This window comes from Lonchura striata, chromosome 10, assembly GCF_050655825.1.
Source record: "Lonchura striata isolate lonStrDom1 chromosome 10, ASM5065582v1, whole genome shotgun sequence".
Taxonomy (NCBI): Eukaryota; Metazoa; Chordata; class Aves; order Passeriformes; family Estrildidae; genus Lonchura; species Lonchura striata.
In genome coordinates, this window is record NC_140712.1 from 563,655 (window position 1) to 576,219 (window position 12,565).

Sequence of the window (12,565 nt, forward strand, 5' to 3'; positions counted from 1 at the left end):
CCCTGGAAAGGGCAGTGTTTTTGGAGAGTGCAGCAAATCCGTGTTTCCGGACAAGGGAGGCATAAGTGCGCTGCGCTCCTAAGCTATCTCCCTGCTAAGACACACTGCCAAAGCTTTTCGCTATGATGCAGTCTAGTGCAGACGCACACTACGGCTCTCGGCTCTCTGTCCGAAGCGAAGCGCCGGTCGCCGGCGTCTTTCGGCTGAAGCAGCGCTTCGGAGCGTACGGCTGTTGTGTGCGCGAAGCAGCCGCTTTTCCTGCTCCGGGAGCCGCACAGAGCGGTAGCTTGCACGAGGGCGAAGAACGAAGCCGCAGAGCACCGGCCTTCTGCGCGCACCCTAAGGACTGCGAGAGGACCGTGGTGGCCGCTCGCCTGCCTCTTCAATTCCATTCTAGCATCCTTATGGAAGGTGTTCAAGGACAATTTTCCTGAGTTTTGAATTCGTCCTGATGCAGCCCCTCCTGGGAAACTCCTACTCGTCCTCTGAGTCTCCGAGTGCAGAGACCTCGATGGCAACTGCAGAAATGAAGGGCTGCGTTGAGTTGTCGAGAAGCAAGAACATAGCCAGCGCCTTGTGTTTGGGAGTCAGCAGCTGCTGGACTTTTGCGATTGCTTTCACTGTGCACTGAATGCCAGGACGGCATGTGCACGTTAAAACAACGAGCTGGGCAAGAGCAGGAAGGGAGCACGGGCATCAGAGAGCATCTGACATCTTGCCCTGGAAAGGGCAGTGTTTTTGGAGTGTGCAGTAAAATCGTGTTTCTGGACAAGGGAGGCATAAGTGCGCTGCGCTCCTAAGCTATCTCCCTGCTAAGACACACTGCCAAAGCTTTTCGCTATGATGCAGTCTAGTGCAGACGCACACTACGGCTCTCGGCTCTCTGTCCGAAGCGAAGCGCCGGTCGCCGGCGTCTTTCGGCTGAAGCAGCGCTTCGGAGCGTACGGCTGTTGTGTGCGCGAAGCAGCCGCTTTTCCTGCTCCGGGAGCCGCACAGAGCGGTAGCTTGTACGAGGGCGAAGAACGAAGCCGCAGTGCACCGGCCTTCTGCGCGCACCCTAAGGACTGCGAGAGGACCGTGGTGGCCGCTCGCCTGCCTCTTCAATTCCATTCTAGCATCCTTATGGAAGGTGTTCCAGGACAATTTTCCTGAGTTTTGAATTCGTCCTGATGCAGCCCCTCCTGGGAAACTCCTACTCGTCCTCTGAGTCTCCGAGTGCAGAGACCTCGATGGCAACTGCAGAAATGAAGGGCTGCGTTGAGTTGTCGAGAAGCAAGAACATAGCCAGCGCCTTGTGTTTGGGAGTCAGCAGGTGCTGGACTTTTGCGATTGCCTTCACTGTGCACTGAATGCCAGGACGGCATGTGCACGTTAAAACAACGAGCTGGGCAAGAGCAGGAAGGGACCACGGGCATCAGAGAGCATCTGGCATCTTGCCCTGGAAAGAGCAGTGTTTTTGGAGTGTGCAGTAAAATCGTGTTTCTGGACAAGGGAGGCATAAGTGCGCTGCGCTCCTAAGCTATCTCCCTGCGAGACACACTGGCAAAGCTTTTCGTTATCATGCAGTCGAGTGCAGACGCACACTGCGGCTCTCCGGAGCTGTCCGAAGCGAAGCGCCGGTCGCCGGCGTCTTTCGGCTGAAGCAGCGCTTCGGGGCGTACGGCTGCCGCTCCGCTGTTGTGTGCGCGAGGCAGCCGCTTCTCCTGCTCCGTGAGCCGGACAGAGCGGTAGCTTGTACGAGGGCGAAGAACGTTGCCGCAGGGAGACGACATTGTGTGTACAGCCTTGGGACTGCTAGATGACAGTGGCTAAAGCTCCCTGCCTTTTCAATGCACTGCTGGCATGCTTTATTGAAGGCGTTCCGAGACAACTTTCCTGGGTTTTGACTTCGTCCTGATGAAGCCCCTGTTGGGAAATTCGTTTGGGAGTCAGCAGCACCTGGACTTTTGCGATTGCCTTCACTGTGCACTGAATGCCAGGACGGCATGTGCACGTTAAAACAACGAGCTGGGCAAGAGCAGGAAGGGAGCACGGGCATCAGAGAGCATCTGACATCTTGCCCTGGAAAGAGCAGTGTTTTTGGAGAGTGCAGCAAATCCGTGTTTCTGGACAAGGGAGGCATAAGTGCGCTGCGCTCCTAAGGTATCTCCCTGCTAAGACACACTGCCAAAGCTTTTCGCTATGATGCAGTCTAGTGCAGACGCACACTACGGCTCTCGGCTCTCTGTCCGAAGCGAAGCGCCGGTCGCCGGCGTCTTTCGGCTGAAGCAGCGCTTCGGAGCGTACGGCTGTTGTGTGCGCGAAGCAGCCGCTTTTCCTGCTCCGGGAGCCGCACAGAGCGGTAGCTTGCACGAGGGCGAAGAACGAAGCCGCAGAGCACCGGCCTTCTGCGCGCACCCTAAGGACTGCGAGAGGACCGTGGTGGCCGCTCGCCTGCCTCTTCAATTCCATTCTAGCATCCTTATGGAAGGTGTTCCAGGACAATTTTCCTGAGTTTTGAATTCGTCCTGATGCAGCCCCTCCTGGGAAACTCCTACTCGTCCTCTGAGTCTCCGAGTGCAGAGACCTCGATGGCAACTGCAGAAATGAAGGGCTGCGTTGAGTTGTCGAGAAGCAAGAACATAGCCAGCGCCTTGTGTTTGGGAGTCAGCAGGTGCTGGACTTTTGCGATTGCCTTCACTGTGCACTGAATGCCAGGACGGCATGTGCACGTTAAAACAACGAGCTGGGCAAGAGCAGGAAGGGACCACGGGCATCAGAGAGCATCTGGCATCTTGCCCTGGAAAGAGCAGTGTTTTTGGAGTGTGCAGTAAAATCGTGTTTCTGGACAAGGGAGGCATAAGTGCGCTGCGCTCCTAAGCTATCTCCCTGCGAGACACACTGGCAAAGCTTTTCGTTATCATGCAGTCTAGTGCAGACGCACACTGCGGCTCTCCGGAGCTGTCCGAAGCGAAGCGCCGGTCGCCGGCGTCTTTCGGCTGAAGCAGCGCTTCGGGGCGTACGGCTGCCGCTCCGCTGTTGTGTGCGCGAGGCAGCCGCTTCTCCTGCTCCGTGAGCCGGACAGAGCGGTAGCTTGTACGAGGGCGAAGAACGTTGCCGCAGGGAGACGACATTGTGTGTACAGCCTTGGGACTGCTAGATGACAGTGGCTAAAGCTCCCTGCCTTTTCAATGCACTGCTGGCATGCTTTATTGAAGGCATTCCGAGACAAATTTCCTGGGTTTTGACTTCGTCCTGATGAAGCCCCTGTTGGGAAATTCGTTTGGGAGTCAGCAGCTGCTGGACTTTTGCGATTGCCTTCACTGTGCACTGAATGCCAGGACGGCATGTGCACGTTAAAACAACGAGCTGGGCAAGAGCAGAAAGGGAGCACGTACATCAGAGAGCATCTGACATCTTGCCCTGGAAAGAGCAGTGTTTTTGGAGTGTGCAGTAAAATCGTGTTTCTGGACAAGGGAGGCATAAGTGCGCTGCGCTCCTAAGCTATCTCCCTGCGAGACACACTGCCAAAGCTTTTCGTTATCATGCAGTCTAGTGCAGACGCACACTGCGGCTCTCCGGAGCTGTCCGAAGCGAAGCGCCGGTCGCCGGCGTCTTTCGGCTGAAGCAGCGCTTCGGGGCGTACGGCTGCCGCTCCGCTGTTGTGTGCGCGAGGCAGCCGCTTCTCCTGCTCCGTGAGCCGGACAGAGCGGTAGCTTGTACGAGGGCGAAGAACGTTGCCGCAGGGAGACGACATTGTGTGTACAGCCTTGGGACTGCTAGATGACAGTGGCTAAAGCTCCCTGCCTTTTCAATGCACTGCTGGCATGCTTTATTGAAGGCGTTCCGAGACAACTTTCCTGGGTTTTGACTTCGTCCTGATGAAGCCCCTGTTGGGAAATTCGTTTGGGAGTCAGCAGCACCTGGACTTTTGCGATTGCCTTCACTGTGCACTGAATGCCAGGACGGCATGTGCACGTTAAAACAACGAGCTGGGCAAGAGCAGAAAGGGAGCACGGGCATCAGAGAGCATCTGACATCTTGCCCTGGAAAGAGCAGTGTTTTTGGAGAGTGCAGTAAAATCGTGTTTCTGGACAAGGGAGGCATAAGTGCGCTGCGCTCCTAAGGTATCTCCCTGCGAGACACACTGCTAAAGCTTTTCGCTATGATGCAGTCTAGTGCAGACGCACACTACGGCTCTCCGGAGCTGTCCGAAGCGAAGCGCCGGTCGCCGGCGTCTTTCGGCTGAAGCAGCGCTTCGGGGCGTACGGCTGCCGCTCCGCTGTTGTGTGCGCGAGGCAGCCGCTTCTCCTGCTCCGCGAGCCGGACAGAGCGGTAGCTTGTACGAGGGCAAAGAACGAAGCCGCAGAGCACCGGCCTTGTGCGCGCACCCTAAGGACTGCGAGAGGACCGTGGTGGCCGCTCGCCTGCCCCTTCCATTCCATTCTAGCATCCTTAGGGAAGGTGTTCAAGGACAAATTCCCTGAGTTTTGAATTCGTCCTGATGCAGCCCCTCCTGGGAAACAACTGCTCGTCCTCTGAGTCTCCGACATGCAGAGACCTCGATGGCAACTGCAGAAATGAAGGGCTGCGTTGAGTTGTCGAGAAGCAAGAACATAGCCAGCGCCTTGTGTTTGGGAGTCAGCAGGTGCTGGACTTTTGCGATTGCTTTCACTGTGCACTGAATGCCAGGACGGCATGTGCACGTTAAAACAACGAGCTGGGCAAGAGCAGAAAGGGAGCACGGGCATCAGCGAGCATCTGACATCTTGCCCTGGAAAGAGCAGTGTTTTTGGAGTGTGCAGTAAAATCGTGTTTCTGGACAAGGGAGGCATAAGTGCGCTGCGCTCCTAAGCTATCTCCCTGCGAGACACACTGGCAAAGCTTTTCGTTATCATGCAGTCTAGTGCAGACGCACACTGCGGCTCTCCGGAGCTGTCCGAAGCGAAGCGCCGGTCGCCGGCGTCTTTCGGCTGAAGCAGCGCTTCGGGGCGTACGGCTGCCGCTCCGCTGTTGTGTGCGCGAGGCAGCCGCTTCTCCTGCTCCGTGAGCCGGACAGAGCGGTAGCTTGTACGAGGACGAAGAACGAAGCCGCAGGGAGACGACATTGTGTGTACAGCCTTGGGACTGCTAGATGACAGTGGCTAAAGCTCCCTGCCTTTTCAATGCACTGGTGGCATGCTTTATTGAAGGCGTTCCGAGACAACTTTCCTGGGTTTTGACTTCGTCCTGATGAAGCCCCTGTTGGGAAATTCGTTTGGGAGTCAGCAGCTGCTGGACTTTTGCGATTGCCTTCACTGTGCACTGAATGCCAGGACGGCATGTGTACGTTAAAACAACGAGCTGGGCAAGAGCAGGAAGAGAGCACGGGAAGCAGAGAGCATCTGGCATCTTGCCCTGGAAAGGGCAGTGTTTTTGGAGAGTGCAGCAAATCCGTGTTTCTGGACAAGGGAGGCATAAGTGCGCTGCGCTCCTAAGCTATCTCCCTGCTAAGACACACTGCCAAAGCTTTTCGCTATGATGCAGTCTAGTGCAGACGCACACTACGGCTCTCGGCTCTCTGTCCGAAGCGAAGCGCCGGTCGCCGGCGTCTTTCGGCTGAAGCAGCGCTTCGGAGCGTACGGCTGTTGTGTGCGCGAAGCAGCCGCTTTTCCTGCTCCGGGAGCCGCACAGAGCGGTAGCTTGCACGAGGGCGAAGAACGAAGCCGCAGAGCACCGGCCTTCTGCGCGCACCCTAAGGACTGCGAGAGGACCGTGGTGGCCGCTCGCCTGCCTCTTCAATTCCATTCTAGCATCCTTATGGAAGGTGTTCCAGGACAATTTTCCTGAGTTTTGAATTCGTCCTGATGCAGCCCCTCCTGGGAAACTCCTACTCGTCCTCTGAGTCTCCGAGTGCAGAGACCTCGATGGCAACTGCAGAAATGAAGGGCTGCGTTGAGTTGTCGAGAAGCAAGAACATAGCCAGCGCCTTGTGTTTGGGAGTCAGCAGGTGCTGGACTTTTGCGATTGCTTTCACTGTGCACTGAATGCCAGGACGGCATGTGCACGTTAAAACAACGAGCTGGGCAAGAGCAGGAAGGGAGCACGGGCATCAGAGAGCATCTGGCATCTTGCCCTGGAAAGAGCAGTGTTTTTGGAGTGTGCAGTAAAATCGTGTTTCTGGACAAGGGAGGCATAAGTGCGCTGCGCTCCTAAGCTATCTCCCTGCGAGACACACTGGCAAAGCTTTTCGTTATCATGCAGTCTAGTGCAGACGCACACTGCGGCTCTCCGGAGCTGTCCGAAGCGAAGCGCCGGTCGCCGGCGTCTTTCGGCTGAAGCAGCGCTTCGGGGCGTACGGCTGCCGCTCCGCTGTTGTGTGCGCGAGGCAGCCGCTTCTCCTGCTCCGTGAGCCGGACAGAGCGGTAGCTTGTACGAGGGCGAAGAACGTTGCCGCAGGGAGACGACATTGTGTGTACAGCCTTGGGACTGCTAGATGACAGTGGCTAAAGCTCCCTGCCTTTTCAATGCACTGCTGGCATGCTTTATTGAAGGCGTTCCGAGACAAATTTCCTGGGTTTTGACTTCGTCCTGATGAAGCCCCTGTTGGGAAATTCGTTTTGGAGTCAGCAGCACCTGGACTTTTGCGATTGCCTTCACTGTGCACTGAATGCCAGGACGGCATGTGCACGTTAAAACAACGAGCTGGGCAAGAGCAGAAAGGGAACACGGGCATCAGAGAGCATCTGACATCTTGCCCTGGAAAGAGCAGTGTTTTTGGAGTGTGCAGTAAAATCGTGTTTCTGGACAAGGGAGGCATAAGTGCGCTGCGCTCCTAAGGTATCTCCCTGCGAGACACACTGCTAAAGCTTTTCGCTATGATGCAGTCTAGTGCAGACGCACACTACGGCTCTCCGGAGCTGTCCGAAGCGAAGCGCCGGTCGCCGGCGTCTTTCGGCTGAAGCAGCGCTTCGGGGCGTACGGCTGCCGCTCCGCTGTTGTGTGCGCGAGGCAGCCGCTTCTCCTGCTCCGCGAGCCGGACAGAGCGGTAGCTTGTACGAGGACGAAGAACGAAGCCGCAGGGAGACGACATTGTGTGTACAGCCTTGGGACTGCTAGATGACAGTGGCTAAAGCTCCCTGCCTTTTCAATGCACTGCTGGCATGCTTTATTGAAGGCGTTCCGAGACAACTTTCCTGGGTTTTGACTTCGTCCTGATGAAGCCCCTGTTGGGAAATTCGTTTGGGAGTCAGCAGCTGCTGGACTTTTGCGATTGCCTTCACTGTGCACTGAATGCCAGGACGGCATGTGTACGTTAAAACAACGAGCTGGGCAAGAGCAGGAAGAGAGCACGGGAAGCAGAGAGCATCTGGCATCTTGCCCTGGAAAGGGCAGTGTTTTTGGAGAGTGCAGCAAATCCGTGTTTCTGGACAAGGGAGGCATAAGTGCGCTGCGCTCCTAAGCTATCTCCCTGCGAGACACACTGCCAAAGCTTTTCGTTATCATGCAGTCTAGTGCAGACGCACACTGCGGCTCTCCGGAGCTGTCCGAAGCGAAGCGCCGGTCGCCGGCGTCTTTCGGCTGAAGCAGCGCTTCGGGGCGTACGGCTGTTGTGTGCGCGAAGCAGCCGCTTTTCCTGCTCCGGGAGCCACACAGAGCGGTAGCTTGTACGAGGGCGAAGAACGAAGCCGCAGAGCACCGGCCTTCTGCGCGCACCCTAAGGACTGCGAGAGGACCGTGGTGGCCGCTCGCCTGCCTCTTCAATTCCATTCTAGCATCCTTATGGATGGTGTTCCAGGACAATTTTCCTGAGTTTTGAATTCGTCCTGATGCAGCCCCTCCTGGGAAACTCCTACTCGTCCTCTGAGTCTCCGAGTGCAGAGACCTCGATGGCAACTGCAGAAATGAAGGGCTGCGTTGAGTTGTCGAGAAGCAAGAACATAGCCAGCGCCTTGTGTTTGGGAGTCAGCAGGTGCTGGACTTTTGCGATTGCCTTCACTGTGCACTGAATGCCAGGACGGCATGTGCACGTTAAAACAACGAGCTGGGCAAGAGCAGGAAGGGAGCACGGGCATCAGAGAGCATCTGGCATCTTGCCCTGGAAAGAGCAGTGTTTTTGGAGTGTGCAGTAAAATCGTGTTTCTGGACAAGGGAGGCATAAGTGCGCTGCGCTCCTAAGCTATCTCCCTGCGAGACACACTGGCAAAGCTTTTCGTTATCATGCAGTCTAGTGCAGACGCACACTACGGCTCTCCGGAGCTGTCCGAAGCGAAGCGCCGGTCGCCGGCGTCTTTCGGCTGAAGCAGCGCTTCGGGGCGTACGGCTGCCGCTCCGCTGTTGTGTGCGCGAGGCAGCCGCTTCTCCTGCTCCGTGAGCCGGACAGAGCGGTAGCTTGTACGAGGGCAAAGAACGAAGCCGCAGAGCACCGGCCTTGTGCGCGCACCCTAAGGACTGCGAGAGGACCGTGGTGGCCGCTCGCCTGCCCCTTCCATTCCATTCTAGCATCCTTAGGGAAGGTGTTCAAGGACAAATTCCCTGAGTTTTGAATTCGTCCTGATGCAGCCCCTCCTGGGAAACAACTGCTCGTCCTCTGAGTCTCCGACATGCAGAGACCTCGATGGCAACTGCAGAAATGAAGGGCTGCGTTGAGTTGTCGAGAAGCAAGAACATAGCCAGCGCCTTGTGTTTGGGAGTCAGCAGGTGCTGGACTTTTGCGATTGCTTTCACTGTGCACTGAATGCCAGGACGGCATGTGCACGTTAAAACAACGAGCTGGGCAAGAGCAGGAAGGGAGCACGGGCATCAGAGAGCATCTGACATCTTGCCCTGGAAAGAGCAGTGTTTTTGGAGTGTGCAGTAAAATCGTGTTTCTGGACAAGGGAGGCATAAGTGCGCTGCGCTCCTAAGCTATCTCCCTGCGAGACACACTGGCAAAGCTTTTCGTTATCATGCAGTCGAGTGCAGACGCACACTGCGGCTCTCCGGAGCTGTCCGAAGCGAAGCGCCGGTCGCCGGCGTCTTTCGGCTGAAGCAGCGCTTCGGGGCGTACGGCTGCCGCTCCGCTGTTGTGTGCGCGAGGCAGCCGCTTCTCCTGCTCCGTGAGCCGGACAGAGCGGTAGCTTGTACGAGGACGAAGAACGAAGCCGCAGGGAGACGACATTGTGTGTACAGCCTTGGGACTGCTAGATGACAGTGGCTAAAGCTCCCTGCCTTTTCAATGCACTGGTGGCATGCTTTATTGAAGGCGTTCCGAGACAACTTTCCTGGGTTTTGACTTCGTCCTGATGAAGCCCCTGTTGGGAAATTCGTTTGGGAGTCAGCAGCTGCTGGACTTTTGCGATTGCCTTCACTGTGCACTGAATGCCAGGACGGCATGTGTACGTTAAAACAACGAGCTGGGCAAGAGCAGGAAGAGAGCACGGGAAGCAGAGAGCATCTGGCATCTTGCCCTGGAAAGGGCAGTGTTTTTGGAGAGTGCAGCAAATCCGTGTTTCTGGACAAGGGAGGCATAAGTGCGCTGCGCTCCTAAGCTATCTCCCTGCGAGACACACTGGCAAAGCTTTTCGTTATCATGCAGTCTAGTGCAGACGCACACTGCGGCTCTCCGGAGCTGTCCGAAGCGAAGCGCCGGTCGCCGGCGTCTTTCGGCTGAAGCAGCGCTTCGGGGCGTACGGCTGTTGTGTGCGCGAAGCAGCCGCTTTTCCTGCTCCGGGAGCCACACAGAGCGGTAGCTTGTACGAGGGCGAAGAACGAAGCCGCAGAGCACCGGCCTTCTGCGCGCACCCTAAGGACTGCGAGAGGACCGTGGTGGCCGCTCGCCTGCCTCTTCAATTCCATTCTAGCATCCTTATGGATGGTGTTCCAGGACAATTTTCCTGAGTTTTGAATTCGTCCTGATGCAGCCCCTCCTGGGAAACTCCTACTCGTCCTCTGAGTCTCCGAGTGCAGAGACCTCGATGGCAACTGCAGAAATGAAGGGCTGCGTTGAGTTGTCGAGAAGCAAGAACATAGCCAGCGCCTTGTGTTTGGGAGTCAGCAGGTGCTGGACTTTTGCGATTGCCTTCACTGTGCACTGAATGCCAGGACGGCATGTGCACGTTAAAACAACGAGCTGGGCAAGAGCAGGAAGGGACCACGGGCATCAGAGAGCATCTGGCATCTTGCCCTGGAAAGAGCAGTGTTTTTGGAGTGTGCAGTAAAATCGTGTTTCTGGACAAGGGAGGCATAAGTGCGCTGCGCTCCTAAGCTATCTCCCTGCGAGACACACTGCCAAAGCTTTTCGTTATCATGCAGTCTAGTGCAGACGCACACTGCGGCTCTCCGGAGCTGTCCGAAGCGAAGCGCCGGTCGCCGGCGTCTTTCGGCTGAAGCAGCGCTTCGGGGCGTACGGCTGCCGCTCCGCTGTTGTGTGCGCGAGGCAGCCGCTTCTCCTGCTCCGTGAGCCGGACAGAGCGGTAGCTTGTACGAGGGCGAAGAACGAAGCCGCAGGGAGACGACATTGTGTGTACAGCCTTGGGACTGCTAGATGACAGTGGCTAAAGCTCCCTGCCTTTTCAATGCACTGCTGGCATGCTTTATTGAAGGCGTTCCGAGACAACTTTCCTGGGTTTTGACTTCGTCCTGATGAAGCCCCTGTTGGGAAATTCGTTTGGGAGTCAGCAGCACCTGGACTTTTGCGATTGCCTTCACTGTGCACTGAATGCCAGGACGGCATGTGCACGTTAAAACAACGAGCTGGGCAAGAGCAGAAAGGGAGCACGGGCATCAGAGAGCATCTGACATCTTGCCCTGGAAAGAGCAGTGTTTTTGGAGAGTGCAGTAAAATCGTGTTTCTGGACAAGGGAGGCATAAGTGCGCTGCGCTCCTAAGGTATCTCCCTGCGAGACACACTGCTAAAGCTTTTCGCTATGATGCAGTCTAGTGCAGACGCACACTACGGCTCTCCGGAGCTGTCCGAAGCGAAGCGCCGGTCGCCGGCGTCTTTCGGCTGAAGCAGCGCTTCGGGGCGTACGGCTGCCGCTCCGCTGTTGTGTGCGCGAGGCAGCCGCTTCTCCTGCTCCGCGAGCCGGACAGAGCGGTAGCTTGTACGAGGGCGAAGAACGAAGCCGCAGAGCACCGGCCTTGTGCGCGCACCCTAAGGACTGCGAGAGGACCGTGGTGGCCGCTCGCCTGCCCCTTCCATTCCATTCTAGCATCCTTAGGGAAGGTGTTCAAGGACAAATTCCCTGAGTTTTGAATTCGTCCTGATGCAGCCCCTCCTGGGAAACAACTGCTCGTCCTCTGAGTCTCCGAGTGCAGAGACCTCGATGGCAACTGCAGAAATGAAGGGCTGCGTTGAGTTGTCGAGAAGCAAGAACATAGCCAGCGCCTTGTGTTTGGGAGTCAGCAGGTGCTGGACTTTTGCGATTGCCTTCACTGTGCACTGAATGCCAGGACGGCATGTGTACGTTAAAACAACGAGCTGGGCAAGAGCAGGAAGAGAGCACGGGAAGCAGAGAGCATCTGGCATCTTGCCCTGGAAAGGGCAGTGTTTTTGGAGAGTGCAGCAAATCCGTGTTTCTGGACAAGGGAGGCATAAGTGCGCTGCGCTCCTAAGCTATCTCCCTGCTAAGACACACTGCCAAAGCTTTTCGCTATGATGCAGTCTAGTGCAGACGCACACTACGGCTCTCGGCTCTCTGTCCGAAGCGAAGCGCCGGTCGCCGGCGTCTTTCGGCTGAAGCAGCGCTTCGGAGCGTACGGCTGTTGTGTGCGCGAAGCAGCCGCTTTTCCTGCTCCGCGAGCCGGACAGAGCGGTAGCTTGCACGAGGGCGAAGAACGAAGCCGCAGAGCACCGGCCTTCTGCGCGCACCCTAAGGACTGCGAGAGGACCGTGGTGGCCGCTCGCCTGCCCCTTCCATTCCATTCTAGCATCCTTAGGGAAGGTGTTCAAGGACAAATTCCCTGAGTTTTGAATTCGTCCTGATGCAGCCCCTCCTGGGAAACAACTGCTCGTCCTCTGAGTCTCCGAGTGCAGAGACCTCGATGGCAACTGCAGAAATGAAGGGCTGCGTTGAGTTGTCGAGAAGCAAGAACATAGCCAGCGCCTTGTGTTTGGGAGTCAGCAGGTGCTGGACTTTTGCGATTGCCTTCACTGTGCACTGAATGCCAGGACGGCATGTGTACGTTAAAACAACGAGCTGGGCAAGAGCAGGAAGAGAGCACGGGAAGCAGAGAGCATCTGGCATCTTGCCCTGGAAAGGGCAGTGTTTTTGGAGAGTGCAGCAAATCCGTGTTTCTGGACAAGGGAGGCATAAGTGCGCTGCGCTCCTAAGCTATCTCCCTGCTAAGACACACTGCCAAAGCTTTTCGCTATGATGCAGTCTAGTGCAGACGCACACTACGGCTCTCCGGAGCTGTCCGAAGCGAAGCGCCGGTCGCCGGCGTCTTTCGGCTGAAGCAGCGCTTCGGGGCGTACGGCTGCCGCTCCGCTGTTGTGTGCGCGAGGCAGCCGCTTCTCCTGCTCCGTGAGCCGGACAGAGCGGTAGCTTGTACGAGGGCGAAGAACGAAGCCGCAGAGCACCGGCCTTCTGCGCGCACCCTAAGGACTGCGAGAGGACCGTGGTGG